A 15,422-nucleotide genomic window follows, 5' to 3' on the forward strand; every position below is an offset into this window, starting at 1 on the left:
TTCTTTTTCTTTCGACTCTTCCCTCCCCAACGTCCCTTTTCTGCCAGGTTCCTCGGCAAAAGTTGCCAAGAATAGAATGAACAATGAAAAACAGACCTAAGTTCTCGTCTCTGTCCCGAACACCCTGTCTCAACCCCAAAATAAAATGAAAGGCTGGGTACAAGCCCAGACCAGTGTCAGGGGGTCGGGTACCACACCGCTGTGAACACACTATGTGAGCATCACTGATCCGGACGCCAGTTTCCTGGGTGATGAGATGAGGGGTAGGGCGGCATAGCCCCAGACATCACAGGATTGTTCATGGAGGAGGCCCAGGCCTCGGTGGTGCAAACCACAGGCCAGGGCCGGGGCCTCCCCTTCCCAGGACTGTCCCAGGGGCAGCTCCATAAGTGCCATCCAGGGCCGAGAAAAGCTTTCCTCCCAAGTTCAGAGGCCAGGAGCGTCAAAGACGGGCTCAGTTGTGCACGGTGCCGGCTGCAGCACTGCCCGACAAGCTCCATCAAGACGCAGCCTGTACCGTTCATGCCTTCTCCCTCTTCCCCTGCCTAAGCGCCTGCCATTAATAAAAGATAAACGAGAAGCGCGTTGCGGGGGACTGTGACATCTGCTGCGGCCCCCGTAGGTCTCCCCCCTTTCTGGGCTTTAGAACCACATGTGCTGAGGGGAGGGGCGCTGGCAGGGACCCAGCCGCATTCTGAGCCTCCGCACTGGGCCCTGGCCTCCTCGGCTGGATTAAATCAACTCCCTGGCTCCAAACGGGAACCCTCACCCCGGCCCCCCAGGCAGCAGGAGCAGCCGAGGACCAGAATCTCCCGGCGCGCTGCGGGAGGGTGGGCGCGATTTTCACCGCTCACGTGCTGCCGCCCCATCAGAGTTCGGGGGCTTGGCAGGCCCAGATGCGCAGCCGTCGCCGCCTTTGCACGGCTGGAACCTCGGGGGGACCCCGCCGCCCGGACGCCCGTGGCTGTGCGCCCCCTTCTCCTTCTGGCCGGCTCCTCTTCCTCCTGACCCTCAGAGCCCCGGGCAGGGATCCGGGGAGGGGGGCTACCCTCGTGGCCCTGAGCACTATTGCCTTCGGGGGCCCCTTCATTTGTAAGATTCTATTTTACACATGTACGGTTTAAAGATGAATATAACACAGGCTTCTGTACTCATTTCTAGTCGTTTACTCTCTTCTCATTTAAAAAACAATTTAAACATGTTTCATGGGCCCCTAACAGAATCGCATCCACAGGGCCTAAGAGGAGCTAACCTTGACCCTGCCTGACTCCAGGGCCGGCCTGCCCTAGGGTGGCCCACCTGCCCTTCCTGTTTCAGGCCCAGAGTCCCCCAGAAACACAGACAGACAAGGCAGTCTAACCATGACACGTCCCAAACCTGGAGACTAAACCAAACCAGGCTGGGCTCTGTCACGGGTCAGGACCCTACTGGGAGCTGGAGAGACACAGCTGAAACCTGGGTCTGTTCCAAGGAGCAAGGCCCATGCGTCAGACCTGGGAACAAACACTTCTTCCGGAGGGTGGGCTCCACCCAAGGCCTGGGCTGGACACGTGGTCCACCGTCACCCCTGAGGACACAGACCCCTCCATCTTCCCAGCAACTCTGTGAAGGAGTTATGGACACTGATTTCTAGGTGAGGAAAGCGTGTCTCAGAGAGAGGCGGTAACTCACCCAAGGGAGTTATTTTGAAAGGCGTACTGAGGTCCAAGACAGCGTCTGCCTGGATCCAAGCCTGGGCCTTGGCTCTGCTAGGCCAGACCCTTCGGGGGGGTCCGACGGTGCTGCCGTTCCCACCTCCTGACCTTGCACGGTCAAGGGGCCTGGAATGAGTGGGCAGGACAGGCGCCTTGGGGTGGCAAGGGCTGGCAGGGCCTGGTAGAGGCGATGGCCCCTCAGGGCCCCTGCAGAACAAGGATGGTGCCGCCCCCCAGAATGCACTTGGTCTCACCAAGCCACCCAGAGGCCAGGGGCACAGAAGTGCAGGGGCCAATGGAGAGCAGCCTCCCTAACAGTGCAGATGCCAGGGCTCCTCCAGAGCCAACCGGGTAGGGCTGAAGCCTGCAGAGGGTGTTATGAAAGCCCTTCTGAGAGCCCTGTGCACCAGAACCCAATCTTTCTCCTCCAGTGTCCACAGCATGGAGGGTCCAGAGCCCAGGACCACAGTGCGGCTCTTCCAGAGCTCCAGAGAATGACCCCCAGACGAGGGGCTTTCAGGAAGGTGGGAGGGAGGCAGCTCATAGCTAGAAAGTGACCCGCTGATGGGGAGAACCTCAACAGCACACAGCCCTCGAAGGACAGCACACGGCCAGGTCTAGTCTATGCTGGCGGCCCTGCCAGTGAGGCCGGCTGCTGACCAGGGGGGAAAGGCAGTGTCACCCACTGACACTCACTCTGGAATCAGCCCGGCCCAGACCCAGCTGTGACCTTAGAGACTGCTAAGCCTCGGTCTTCCGGTCTGTGAAATGGAGGAGGTTGTTGTCAGGATCAAATGAGCTGATCTGGGTAATACTCAGCCTGGTGCCCGGCAATTCGGAAAACCTCCTAATAATATCTATCGTATTACACATAAATTCTGGCACAGTGCTTGGAGCCTAGTAAATAAAGAATATTTACCACGGAAACAGGTCTCCAGGCAGGTACCCCCCCATCCCATGATTTGAATCAGGAAACTGAAGCTCCCAATGAAGGCCCGAGCTCGTCAGTGGTGTAACAAGAGACGTCAGCCCCAGAAGTGAATGCAGCTCCCACGCTTGTGGGTTCCCTTTCCAGCTCTCCCAGGGAGCGCTCCTCCAGCCCCCAGGCCACCAAGGCCGGGGGACGTGTCTGAGGACAAGACCGGAGGCACCAACCCCGCCGACCCGGCAACTGCCGTGTGCCTGTGCGTCAGATTCAGCTGAGGAAGGTCGGGGCCAGCTTGGGCGTCCCCGGGCCTGGCTGAGCGGTGGGTGCAGTATGGGGCCTGACCGATCCAGCTCCTCGGGCGAGAGTAAGCAGGTTCCCTCCTAGCACAGCACATCTTCCCTCGGAACAACCAAAGTACAAGCAGTAGCGAGGATAAAGTTTTGCGCTGTTTGCTCTTCGGAAGTCTCTTTTTTCCCCTGTTTGTCTCACTTGCTCATCCCTCCTGGCTACACAGGGGGCAATTCCAGGTAGACAGCAGAGGAGGGGTTAACACAGGCCTCACCAGAAAGTTACAGGTGCATCCTTTCATGACACGACGCGGGCCAAGGAAGCACCAAGGGTGGTCCCTCCCGATTGGCAACTAAAGGTTTAGGGTCTGCTAAGATGGGGTACCCCAGAGGTGAAGGGCCTTTCGGGGGACAGGTCACAACACAAAACTACCTTATCCAATTTGTCATGGTGACCAAAGACACGAACTAAAACTACAACTTGCAGGGAAGAGAATATTAATTTTGGAGCGGGCAGGCATCTTTGAGAAATCACAGACAACCTTCCCATTTGGCAGGTGGGGAAAGTGAGGCTCAGAGCAGCACAGGCTGCTCCAGGCTACACGACCAATTCGAGATGGGTCTTCTGGCTCCCCAGCCAGTGCTGTCGCCCTGCACTTGGTCGTGAGGTGCCTAGACAGAGGGTGGAGGCCTTCCAAACTGTTCTGCACCCACAAAGACATAGAAAGTGGGGTTTGTATCCAAGTGGGGCTGGATTCTCTCGTTTGATGTAGATCCAGCCTAATGCCACGTGTCAACTGGAGCGGGGTTAGCCAACTCCAGCCTGAGGGACAAATCAACCCCCCGCCCTTGTCTGACTGGACCCCGGTCCTGCTCCCTCAGGTACGGACTGTCCAGGCTGCTTTTCCATCCACAGCAGGGGTGAGGAGTTGTGAGAGAGAGACCGTGGGTATGGCCTGCAAACACGGAGATATTTACTGTCTGGCCCTTGAAAGTCCAAGTGCGTTGATCGCGGATCTAGAGCTGGGGGGATAGCAAGCACAGCCTGCCAGGGGTTACTTGGGACTCTGCTGTGACATCAGAGAGGACCCCAGCCCCCCGGTAACAGACAGCGACACAGGCCCAGCCCGGGACCATGCTGCAGGCTGCGGCAGGGCCAGGCCGCCCGGCCTCCCCCCACCAAAGCCCCTCTGACGCCCTCGGCCGGTGACAAGGAACCCGCGGCATCACGGCTCTCCTGCGACGTCACTGTGGAGACCCCAAATGCGGGGAGGGTGCTTGTTTTCCTTCTTGAAATGTTTCTCTAGACGACACAGGGGATTTAATGGCCTTCGACAGCACCTCCGATGCCCTGTTTGGAATTATTTTGATTGACAGCACAGCTCTAAGTAGAGACAGATCCTGGTCAAAACCTGCTACCTCGCAGCTCAGGTGGGTCCCGGGGAGTCAAGGGGAAGGGTTCAGCTCTCAACAGCCCCGCCAGAGTCCTGGCCATGAATCCTGGCCGTGGGACCTCAGGAAAGTAATATCACCCCCTGAGCCACAGCTGTCTGTCTGTAAAGTGGGGATGACGACAGGGTTGTCGGAAGGACGGAACGAGAGCATCCCAGCAGAGAGGCTGGTCTCTAACACAGGCTCCTGCAGTGGTTATCACTCACGGTCACCACATCCTGGGCCAGAAGAACAGGAGCCAGGCCTTTATTTATAGGTCTGCCCCGGTGCACACAGTAGCTTATGGAAAAACGTCTTACGTTAGGTCAAAAATGAAGTTTCCACCAAATCTGACGCTCACATTATTTTAGTGCCATCGTCTATATCATCTTTAATTTAGCGAGCCGACTTTTACAACAGTGAACGACTCCTCGGCCAGATTTCTACCCAGCTCACGGAATGTCTAATTAGGCAGCTCTCCTGCAATGCTTTTATTTGAAATACAATTAGAATACCCTTCTTGGAATTCATCCTCGGATAATCTGTAAAAGCGACAAAACTATTTCCTGTGACTGCTACTAACTGTAATTGCTCTGAGGTGTAAGTATTGTCATTCACTCCTTCAAAAACTACACCTGGCATGTCTGTGAATGAAGGCCTGAGGAAAATTCTTATAACTGCAGGTTCAGCCCATAGGAAGCTCAGGAGGCCAAGGCCAGTCCACCCCCATGCCAGGGGCCTTGACTTGGAGCTCTGGTTATTACTTCAGAAAGTTAGTAATGCTGCATTCTACCCTGCACATACTATCAAATGTGTGAAGCACAAGACGATTTCTTGCAGTATTGTTCGAAAAGAGCAGAAGACTGGAAATCTAAATATCCATCAGAGTGGGACCTGTTAAATAAATTATAGTCTGTCCATATAATGGAATACCAAGCAGCCATAAAAACAAATGAAGAAGCACTTCAGGCCTGATATGGACCAATTTCCAAGATACATTGTCAAGCCAAAATAGCTAGATGCCGACAATTGCATTAAAAAACATATATGTATGTCTGTGTGTAAATTTATAGATCGGCACATGTATATAAATATTCCCAAATATATGTATTATGTACATGTGTACATCGAGAATATCTCGCAAAGGACATGTGAGAAACTGGTGGCATCGGGGGGCTCCAGGGAGCAGAACAGTTGGCTGGTGGGGAGACAGGGTGGAGAGGAACGTTTTTTTTTTTTTTTTTTTTACCATAAACCCTTTTGTAACAATTGAATTTGGAATTGTGAAAGATACACTATTTCTGATAATTAAAAACTTAACAAAAAGCCAAAGAACTCCGACTGTCCCCGATAAAAGGTGAACTGGAGCAAGGGGAAGGGGCTGCATTCATCTTTCCCAGACCCCAGCAATAACACAAACACACACACACATACACACACTCACACTCCCTCCCAACTGGCTTCACCACGGACGCCATCCCCGCTGAGGACCTGGAGACCCCAGCTGGCCCGTGTCTGCACTCTTGCTGCTCTGCCCGGGGACTCTGGGGACAGCCCTGTCCCCACTACATTCTGCTTAGCCTGGAAGGCAAGTCCAGCTCTCCTCTGCCTTTCCAGCCCCTGGCATGCCAAAAGTAATGCAGTTTTCAACGGTGCCGTGCCGAGAACGGCACCTAACACACAGGGGCTCAGTAAATATTCTATGAATGAATGAAGACAAGGAAGAAATTCAGAAAGTCATAATCAATAATAATTCCCCCGAAACCCACTGAAGGTCACCTTAAGCCTGTGAATTCAGTGTCAGGGGAATCACGGTCACCAAAATATTTTTTTCTAGATAAGGATGCGATCACAGAAGGGTCAGGTGACCTGCAAAGATGACTCAGCAGGGCAGCGGCAAGGAGGACCCAGCACGAGGTTGCAAGGAGGCGAAATGGGTTCCCCACACCGCCCCCCGTCCGAACCCCAAACACTGGGCCCTGGTGCAGCATGTAGGAGCCTTGGTCCCTGTCCAAGAAGGCTTAGTCAGTCCTGGACTTAGCCAGTGGATTTGGGAATAAGGCAGACGCCAAGGATTTCCTCTCCTGAAAACCGACCACTTCATGGGTCTTTTGCCTGGAGTGGATAATAATTACAGCTCTTTCCCAAAACATGGGTTTCTTTCTCCATCAACCTCATTCCCTACATTTCATTTTGCATATGAAAAAAAAAACCAGCATAGAGACTTGACAAGGTAAGCTCTCCAACTCAATAAATATAATGAATATCTATTTAGATGCACATTTGAGCTGGAAGACAAGGAGGGGGTGTGCAGAAAACCAAGAGGGAATCTGGAGACCAAAGCGGGAGCAGGTGAGCTGGTGCTGGGGGTTCCCAGGGCATCTCTGCAACCCACTGGTCCTGTTTTAGCAACCCTCGCAGGGAGAGGATGGGAGACCCCTGTGCAGTCAAGTCGCTGGCAGGGCTACAGCTTTGGGGGGGATGGACACCCTTCAATGCCCACCAGCACAGGGACACCCCAAGACTGCCTGAGTGCCTGCACTTCTGCCTGGGAAATGGGCAGCGGATTTTAAAAGTCTCCTCTGAGTGTTAGTAACAACCTGCCTCCCTTCTTACTGGGCGATAGTTCCAACTGAAGTCCCCATGCTCCAGGAACCCACAAGCTCTGAAAAGAATACAAAGTTGATCCCACTCCTGTGTCACCCCTGAGGAACGTGGCAGAGTTAGACAGAAAACCACTCTGGAGGGAGAAAGCCTCACTCAGGCCACAGAGGTTTCCGACAGATAAATCTCTGTTCACAATCTACCCAGCCTGGAATCTCACCATTAGAGATTCATTCCTTTGGCTTGGAGTACAATCCAAAATTACAAACCACACCTACACACCCACAAGCAGGAGTCAACAGATACCACATGGAACATACCAAGAAAAAGAATAGAGATAAAGGCATAATGTGAAGAGATGATGGATGAAACAATTTCCAAAACTGAAGAAAAATTAAGTATTTGAAAAGAATAAAATTGCAACATATCAGAACTCTTGCGATGGAGTTGAAGCGGCACTTAAGATACATGCTGATGTCAGGGAGAGCAGAAAAATAGGAAGAATGAAGGTCAGTCAGTCATCTAGGGGCCCAACTCCAGGAATGAGGAAAATAACACTGATGCAAACCTAAAGAAGGAACAGGATACAGGACAGGAGAAGAAATCAGTGAAACAGAAAACAAAGAAACAAGAGGGAATGGAGCAACTGAAAAAGATTAATAAAGCCAACACACCTCTGTTCATCAAAACACAGAGAAGCAGCAGTCAACATCATTAGGGATGAAAAGAGGGACATAACTAGAGACACTGTCAAGGAATTTGGTAACAGGAGAAACGGACACATTACTAAAGAGAGAGGGATTGATTGATTTTATGGAAGACAAACAAAAAGAAATTAAAAATGGGAATTACCTCTAACCATTAAACAAACTGAATCAGCAGTTTAAAAAAAACAAAACTCTTAACAGACCAACAAAACGAGGCAGTTTTGCAGTTTGGGTTTTTCCAAACCTCATAGGAATGAACAATCCTTAACATAATGCAATTATTTGAGGACAATCCTTAGCTGATATTTGACATACACAAATGCGAATATATGCAAATATATACAAATACGTTAACATACACAAATAATTCAGGAAAATCCTTAACATATACAAATGTGAATATTTGAGAGAATAATATTCCTTAGCATGTTATAAGGCTAATCTGGTGAATACTTCAACTAAATAAGAACAGAAAAAAAGTAAATTCATAGGCTGATCTCATTGATGAACATGGATTCAAACATCTTAATGAAAATATTACCAGTTAAATCCAACAAAGTAAACTCAAGTGGGTTCATCCCTAGAATTAATGCTATTACAATAATAGAAATGTGTCAATATAAAAGTCAATCCAATAAGAAAATAAAGAAGACATTTGATCATTGTCTCATTATTTGTAGAAAAGCATTGATAAAATTCAACCTCCCTTCACAATTATGGAGCCTTAACAAAATAGGAAATTTTAAACCTAATATAGGAAATCTACCAAAAACCATTAAACATTATTCTTATGGTAATACTTCAGAATCATTCTCTTTCAAGTTGGGAACAAGATAAAAATGCCCACTCACCAAATTTCTGTTCAACAGTGAAGATTCTAGACCTTGGGGTCCAAGACAAGAACCACTCACCGCTTGAAATGTGGTTCGTCCAAGCTAAAATGTGCTCTGAGTATAAAGCACACACTGGGGCCTCCCTGGTGGCGCAGTGGTTGAGAGTCCGCCTGCCGACGCAGGGGATGCGGGTTCGAGCCCCGGTCCGGGAGGATCCCACGTGCCGCGGAGTGGCTGGGCCCGTGAGCCATGGCCGCTGAGCCTGTGCTTCCGGAGCCTGCGCTCCGCAAAGGGAGGGGCCACAACAGTGAGAGGCCCGCGTACCGCAAAAAAAAAAAAAAAAGCACACACTGGATTTTGAAGACTTGGATAAAAAAGAATATAAACTAACTCAATAATTTTTTATATTGATTGCATATCAACATGCTAATATTTAGGTATATTGGGTTAAATAAAATATATTATCAAACTTAATTCCACCTATTTCTTTTTACTTTTTAAAATGTGGATACCAGAAACTTTTAAATCAAACAAATGGCTCACATCGTATTTCTATTGGACAGTGATATTCTAGACAGCACAGTAAGATGTAAAAAAGAAATAAAAGATGTAAAAATTGGAAAGGAAGGAAAAGACTTCCATAATTTGTGAATAACAAGACTAAATAAAATACCTATAAAATCTATATGGATACATTTAATAAGACGTCAGCAAGATTGCTGGAAACATGATTAATATACAAAATGCAACTACATTCCTAGATGCCAGCAGTAAACAACTAGAAACTGTCATTTTCAAGTATACGTTTACCATTTACAAAAGCAACAAAACTGTAAGGTACTCGGGGGAAAAAACTTAACAAAAAATATGTAAGAGCTTTATGACACAACTAAAATTCAATTAAAAGACTTTCTTATAAAAGAAACAGTAAAGATTATGATCCTAGGTGGGGAAAATTCAATATGACAAAGATGGCCGTCTTCTCCAAATTAATCAAATCAGTTCAATTCAATACCAATCAAAACATTTCAACCCCAATAAAAATCCCAATGGGGATTTTTCAGGAAATCTAAAAAAAAGTTTATCCTAAAATTCTCATGGTAGAACAAAGGCCAAGGAAGAGCCAAGGCAATTTGAAAGAGGAACAAATGAAGGTATTCATCCCATGAGATATTACACTTAACATAAAGCTACAGTAACTAAGACAGTATAGGATGGCAAATGGAGAAGTGAATGGGCCAACGCAACAGGATAGGCCAGAAACAGACACACGTGTGTACAAGGGCAACACACAGGACAGCTTTTGCATTTACAAATTAGGAAATGCAGTAACTGCTACTGGAACAATTGCTTATCCACATAGACAAAGAAAACAAAATTTGATACTTTATGTCATGTCAAAGACAAAACTATTCCAGAGAACATCTTTATGACCTCAAGGTAGGAAAAGACCTCTTACCATACGAACGCATGCCACAGGAAAAGAATGATACACTCAACTATGCTAAAATGTACAACTTTGTCCCGATAAACCATACCATAAACAAACATAATGGCCAATCAAAGACTGGAAGAAATTATTTATAACACATCTAAACAACAAGTGATTAGTATCTCTTAAAAAAAAATAAGAAGACAGCAGACATCCAATAGAAAGCTAAGCAAAGGAGACGGATGAATGGGCCAACCTGGGGAGAAGAAAACACAAATGTCCAGTATTTGAATGATGAGGGGGTGCAAATTAAAATGAGATCAGTCACACGTATTAAATTGAAAACCTGGCACACAGGGTCACTGAAATGCCCACGTGAGGGCTGCACGGCAAGGTCCTTCCTTTACACGCGATCTGCCCGTCCAGGAAACCAGGACAATGACAGGACAATGCAAAAGATCCCCCACAGAAAACTGGTGACTCGTACACCTGTAGCAATGACCACTTGGCAAGGGACAGAGCCGCCAGAAACCACATGCCAAGGAGGCCAGAAAATGGTCTGTGAGCAAAGGGGTCTATAGTGACCCAGACCCCATCTCACAGCTCCTGAGTATTTCTATTAACTATATTTTCTTATTTTCTGTGTTCCTGATGCTCCGGCATCTGGGGCCTCACTGACTGGGGAGAGACTGCCCCTTCCAGGGCTGGTCAATTCTTAAAGACTGCAAACGTGGCAGGGGAGTGTGCCTTTCATATGCAAGCCAGCCAGTCCAGAGCCCATACTCCAGACCACCTCTTGGATCTGGCTCTTATATCCCAGGAGGCAATACTTCTCTGCCCTAATCACCCCAGAGCCAAGTACCCGACAGCTGAGATCGCCCTACACACCAGAGCCCACTGGAAATATTCAAACTAGCCCATCCTAAGCCTGCTGCCCTTGCCTCACCCAACTCCTTCCCGCAAACACCACCATAGAGGCTCCTGCCCGAGCTCCCCACCCCCTCTGCCTCCTGACTGACCCTGGGCCTTGGTGCTCCCCCACATGGCCCTGTGGGGTGTGGTGGACCCCCTCCTCTTCTGGTCTGTGAATAACACTATCTTTTAGGGACAATTGTTTCCTATCTGGTGGCCTCACCATACCTGAATAATATTTACTAAAATCTACATTTTAAAACATGATTGTACATTCTGCAGAGGACCCAGAGTGTGATGGTCTTAGGGGGGCGCACCCCCAGAGCCTTGCACTGGCATTCACCGTCACGTTGAATCCGACCGAGAAGTAGGCCAACACACTGTTGACCTCAGCCGGGCCAGACAAGCCAACGACAGACCCCTACGTGCTACTTGCTAGTTTTAAGGACTAAGACGGCTTTGGAAGGCCTGAGAATTGGTTTCCAACTGAATTCTAAATCTTGGTTTGTGGATTCTATTGAAAGAGCATCTGAAATTCAAATGATGAGTGTCCCTAAATGGCCTGCATATTTCCTACCCGCCAGTGAGGAGGAAGGGAGAGCCAAAAGATCCTGCCAGCGCAGGGGCCTTGGCAGTCCTCAGCTCCCCACTGGCAACCAGCAGCCTGGAGGGAGGTGACCTCCACGGCACAAAGTGGCTGCCGGACGCCTGCACACCCCTGTCCACAGGGAGCAAAGGGCTCTGAGGGGAGCAGCACACAGGAGGGGACCTACTCATCCAGCCAATCTTATGACAGCCCTGACCTTCTGGGTCCTGCAGAGTGGGAAATGCGTCACACGGAGCCCAGGGAACAGCACACAGGGCTGCAAACCCAGGTTCCCAGTCCCAAGCCTCTCTGTGACCTACCGCCTGAACACACACTGTCCTGTCACCATGCCTTCGGGGGGAAGGTATCTCTTCCAGCTGTCCCCAGCTTTCCAGATGTTAGGACAGAGCTTCAGGAGTCTCTAATCGACTGCTGCCCCATGGAGGGCCCCTCCCCCCAGGCCAGCCGCCACCTGACTCAGCCCAGGTGTCCCCCCTCCCAAGGCTCAGGTGGTGAAGTGACCTGTACGGGTCACACAGCCGGGGGGTGGGGGCAGAGCTGCCCTTCAGAACGGCAAGTCATTTACTTTCCAGCTGCCCAAACACACTGCACAGGGTCACAGCCAGGCGCACCCCGGAGGCAGGGGCGGTGCCCGACGGGCCTGAGAGGTGGACGCACAGGGCAGACACAAAGGCCATCCCCAAACAGCCACGATTCCGGGGGACGGCTGCTGTCCGACCTCGAGTGCCCTGGAGGAGAAGGCGAGGGAGGTCTCCGCTCCCAGCTACCTGGAGCTGGCTCCCCTAGCACGCAGGCTGAGTCGGCCCCGTGGAGGAGGAGAGGCCTGGAGCCCCTGGACCGGGCAGGCACGAATGGGGGCCCCATCCACGGTGACTCCCTCATCACCAGGCAAATGCCACAGGATGGCCTGGTTGGGAGAACCAGCCAACAAGAACTCACTGCGGTGCCTGTAGGGGCTGTGATCCTCCCCCAGGGACCGCGGCAGACTCGGCCCAGCAGGGGCCCATCCCACCGGTCCCTTCACTGGCTCACACTTCGGGCAACAATATCCCCAGTCTCCCCGATGCTGGCAGCGTTTAGAGAATCCCTACTACAGGCTGGCACTTTATAAGCACGGCCTCAGGGACCTCCAACATCAGCCCTGGGAGGCAAGAATCACAACTCACCCCATTTACAGATGAAGACACCGAGGCCTGGGGAGGCTCAGGGCTTTGTAAGTGTCCAAGCGGGACTCAAACCTGAGCTCCCAGCCGCCAGCACGTGTACCACCTCCCTTTCCCATCCCTCTCTCTGCCCCTGTCACATGGGACAGTGACACGAATCCTCAGGGACTGTGACAATCGGAGACAATATACATAAAGCTCTTTCCATGGGTTCAGGAACACTAAAGATGCTCTCCGTCCAAATGGAACCTATTATTTTGCTCAATACCACCCCCAACCACAAAAAAAGCACAGACTAAAAATACTCTGAGCCAAGCCGCTCCATCCTGAGTGTGAGCCTGTCGGGCTGTGACGCATGCAGCCTGTCTCTCGGGAAAATCCAGGGGCTGCCCTGGCCTAGGCTGGCATCCTGGCAGGCACCCGTCCCCAACACAGCGAGGTCACTGCACCGTGGTCTTCCCTGGAGGAGCGCCAGCCAGCTGCCCAAGCAGGACAGTTACCAGGGGCCTGGACTGAATGCCCTCAGGAACTTCAGGTGTGCTGAGAGGCCCAGCAGAGGGAAGGCCAGGCATCGGGACAGGGCCCACCCCCACTCAGGATGGACCTCCGCGTGCAGAGACAGGCAGATGTGGGAGAGAAGGGTCAGAGACAGGGACTTCCCTGGCAGTCGAGTGGGTAAGACTCGGCCTTCCCAGTGCAGGGAGCCCGGGTTCCATCCCTGGTCAGGGAACTAGATCCCTTATGCGTGCCGCCATGAAGATCCGGCACAGCCAAATAAATAAGTAAATAAATATATATATATTTTTAAATGGGCCAGAGACAAACAGAGTGAGGGAGGAAGTGAGACTGGTAGAAAGAAAAGGAATAACAGAAAAACAAAGAGACTGCCCGGGAGAAAAGACAGGCAGAGAGCGAGGCAGTGAAACCGGGGGATGGAGAGGGATACAGGGGCAGGAAGTGAATGAGAGAAACAGAATGACAGCAGCACAGGCACAGACAGACAAGCAGACCTAGCGGCAGGCACTGCAACGCAGTCAGAGAAGGACAGTGGAGACGGAAAATAGGCGGTGGGGACAGCTACCTGAGACGCAGAGAGAGTGTGATGGGGGCACACAGGCCGGAGGATGCAGCCCCCAGGCTGGCCTGGCCGGGAGGGCCCTGGAGAGGGAACTCGCCCCCCACTTTCGTGTTCCCTCCGCAGTACACGGCCCTGGCCTGGCCCACAAGAGCCCCAGGAGACGAGCCCGCTGTCCCCCGGCTGCCCTGAGCGCGGCCAGCCTTGCCGGGTTGAAATGGGCCAGGGCAGGACCCTCCAAGGGCAGAGAGGGAGCTAAGCCATTAAGTCAGACAGGTGACACAGGAGGGACACCGGGTCCCTGAGGGGGGCACCGCACGGCCCACGTGGCCGCACCTAGAAGCCAGCCCGACACTTTTCCTCCTGGACGGCAGGTCCTCGGATGGCTTGTGACCTGCCCAGGGTCTGCTGGCTGATAGGAAAGGCCACCGCCACAACCGGACCCCCCCAGGCGACAGCAAACGCTGCCCTCCAAACCTGCCACAATTTGCACCCAAAGCACTTCCGCTCGAAAGCTACCTCTTGTAAGCACGTGTGCACAAGGGCACACACAGGCACGCCTCGCCCTTCCCCGACACACGTGCCTACCGCCCGCCACACCCCTTCCTTCCGAGTGCCCAGCACAGGGCTGGCTCAGAGGGCCCCGCGCTTGCCTCGGGGCACCCCAAAGCCCCCGAGAAGGAGGCCCCCCAGGAAAGGGTCCTGGCCAGCACGCAGGCTCTGCAGCCCACACGGCCCCCTCTTGCGGCCAGCCTGGAGGGGGCAGGCCGTCCTCCACCCCAGGCCCTCGTCCCCATCCCCAGCCATGAGGCACCCAGGGAAGCGATGGGACCCCAGGCACCGCGCAAGCGTAGAGAATGAGGATGATATTGACCGACGCGGATAAGACCTCGTGGAAGACAGTTACCAAGCATCCTATGAGGTCAACACTTTGTGATCCCCATTTACAGACGGAAAGCTGAGGCTGGGGGCTCGTTCTGCTTGCGGAACAAAGCCAGGAAGCGGATGGGGCTGAGGCTCAAGCCAAGTCTGTCCAACTCCCGGGCCTGAGGGCTTAATCACTGAAGCATCACTGAGTCAATTGGCTTCATAAAAACACAGACCACGGGACTTCCCTGGTGGTCCAGTGGTTAACACTCCGTGCTTCCAAAGCAGGGGGCGCAAGTTCGATCCCTGGTCAGGGAACTAAGATTCCACATGCCTCGCGGCCAAAAAAAAAAAGACACAAACCGCGGTCAGAAATACACTCAGAGACTCCCGCAATGTGCCCACATAGAAAGAGCTAGTTTACTGAACTACCACCCTGCTGTCCACATCCACACGCATGTGAGACCGTGTGGGCGCATGTGTGTGTGTGTATGCTGCCTGCCTCTCCCAAGCCCAGCCGGCCTCAGCCTGGAGGGGCGAGGTGACCTCCCAGGGAGGGTGTGACCGTGGACAGTGATCTGGGGCAGCTGGAAGTCGCGGCCTCAGCAGAGCATCCATTTTAGCAACAAGAGAAGTGGATGACGTGGCAAATTACAGCGTCCGACCAAATACATCTTCCTTTCATTTTACTCTTCTGTTCAGAAGAGGGCTTTAAACCTCAGCTCCGAACATATTCACCAAGTGCTTACTGAGAGGATTAGGCTGTAATTAATAGGAATGGAACTTTCTTTTCTTTCCCCAGGCGTGCAAGTGGAGGAGAAACAGGGCAGGACAGATTCCTCTGGGCTGCAGGCTGGCTGAAGGTTTAATAGCTTCCCAGAC

General features: G+C 51.7%; 1 protein-coding gene across 2 annotated transcripts in view; it reads right to left on the minus strand.

Moving 5' to 3' along the window:
• Nucleotides 1-15,422, minus strand: part of GLI2 (GLI family zinc finger 2) — a 250,812-nt gene that overhangs the window by 137,537 nt on the left and 97,853 nt on the right. The gene's annotated exons all lie outside the window — the stretch shown is intronic.

This window comes from Physeter macrocephalus, chromosome 2 (assembly GCF_002837175.3).
Source record: "Physeter macrocephalus isolate SW-GA chromosome 2, ASM283717v5, whole genome shotgun sequence".
Lineage (NCBI taxonomy): Eukaryota > Metazoa > Chordata > Mammalia > Artiodactyla > Physeteridae > Physeter > Physeter macrocephalus.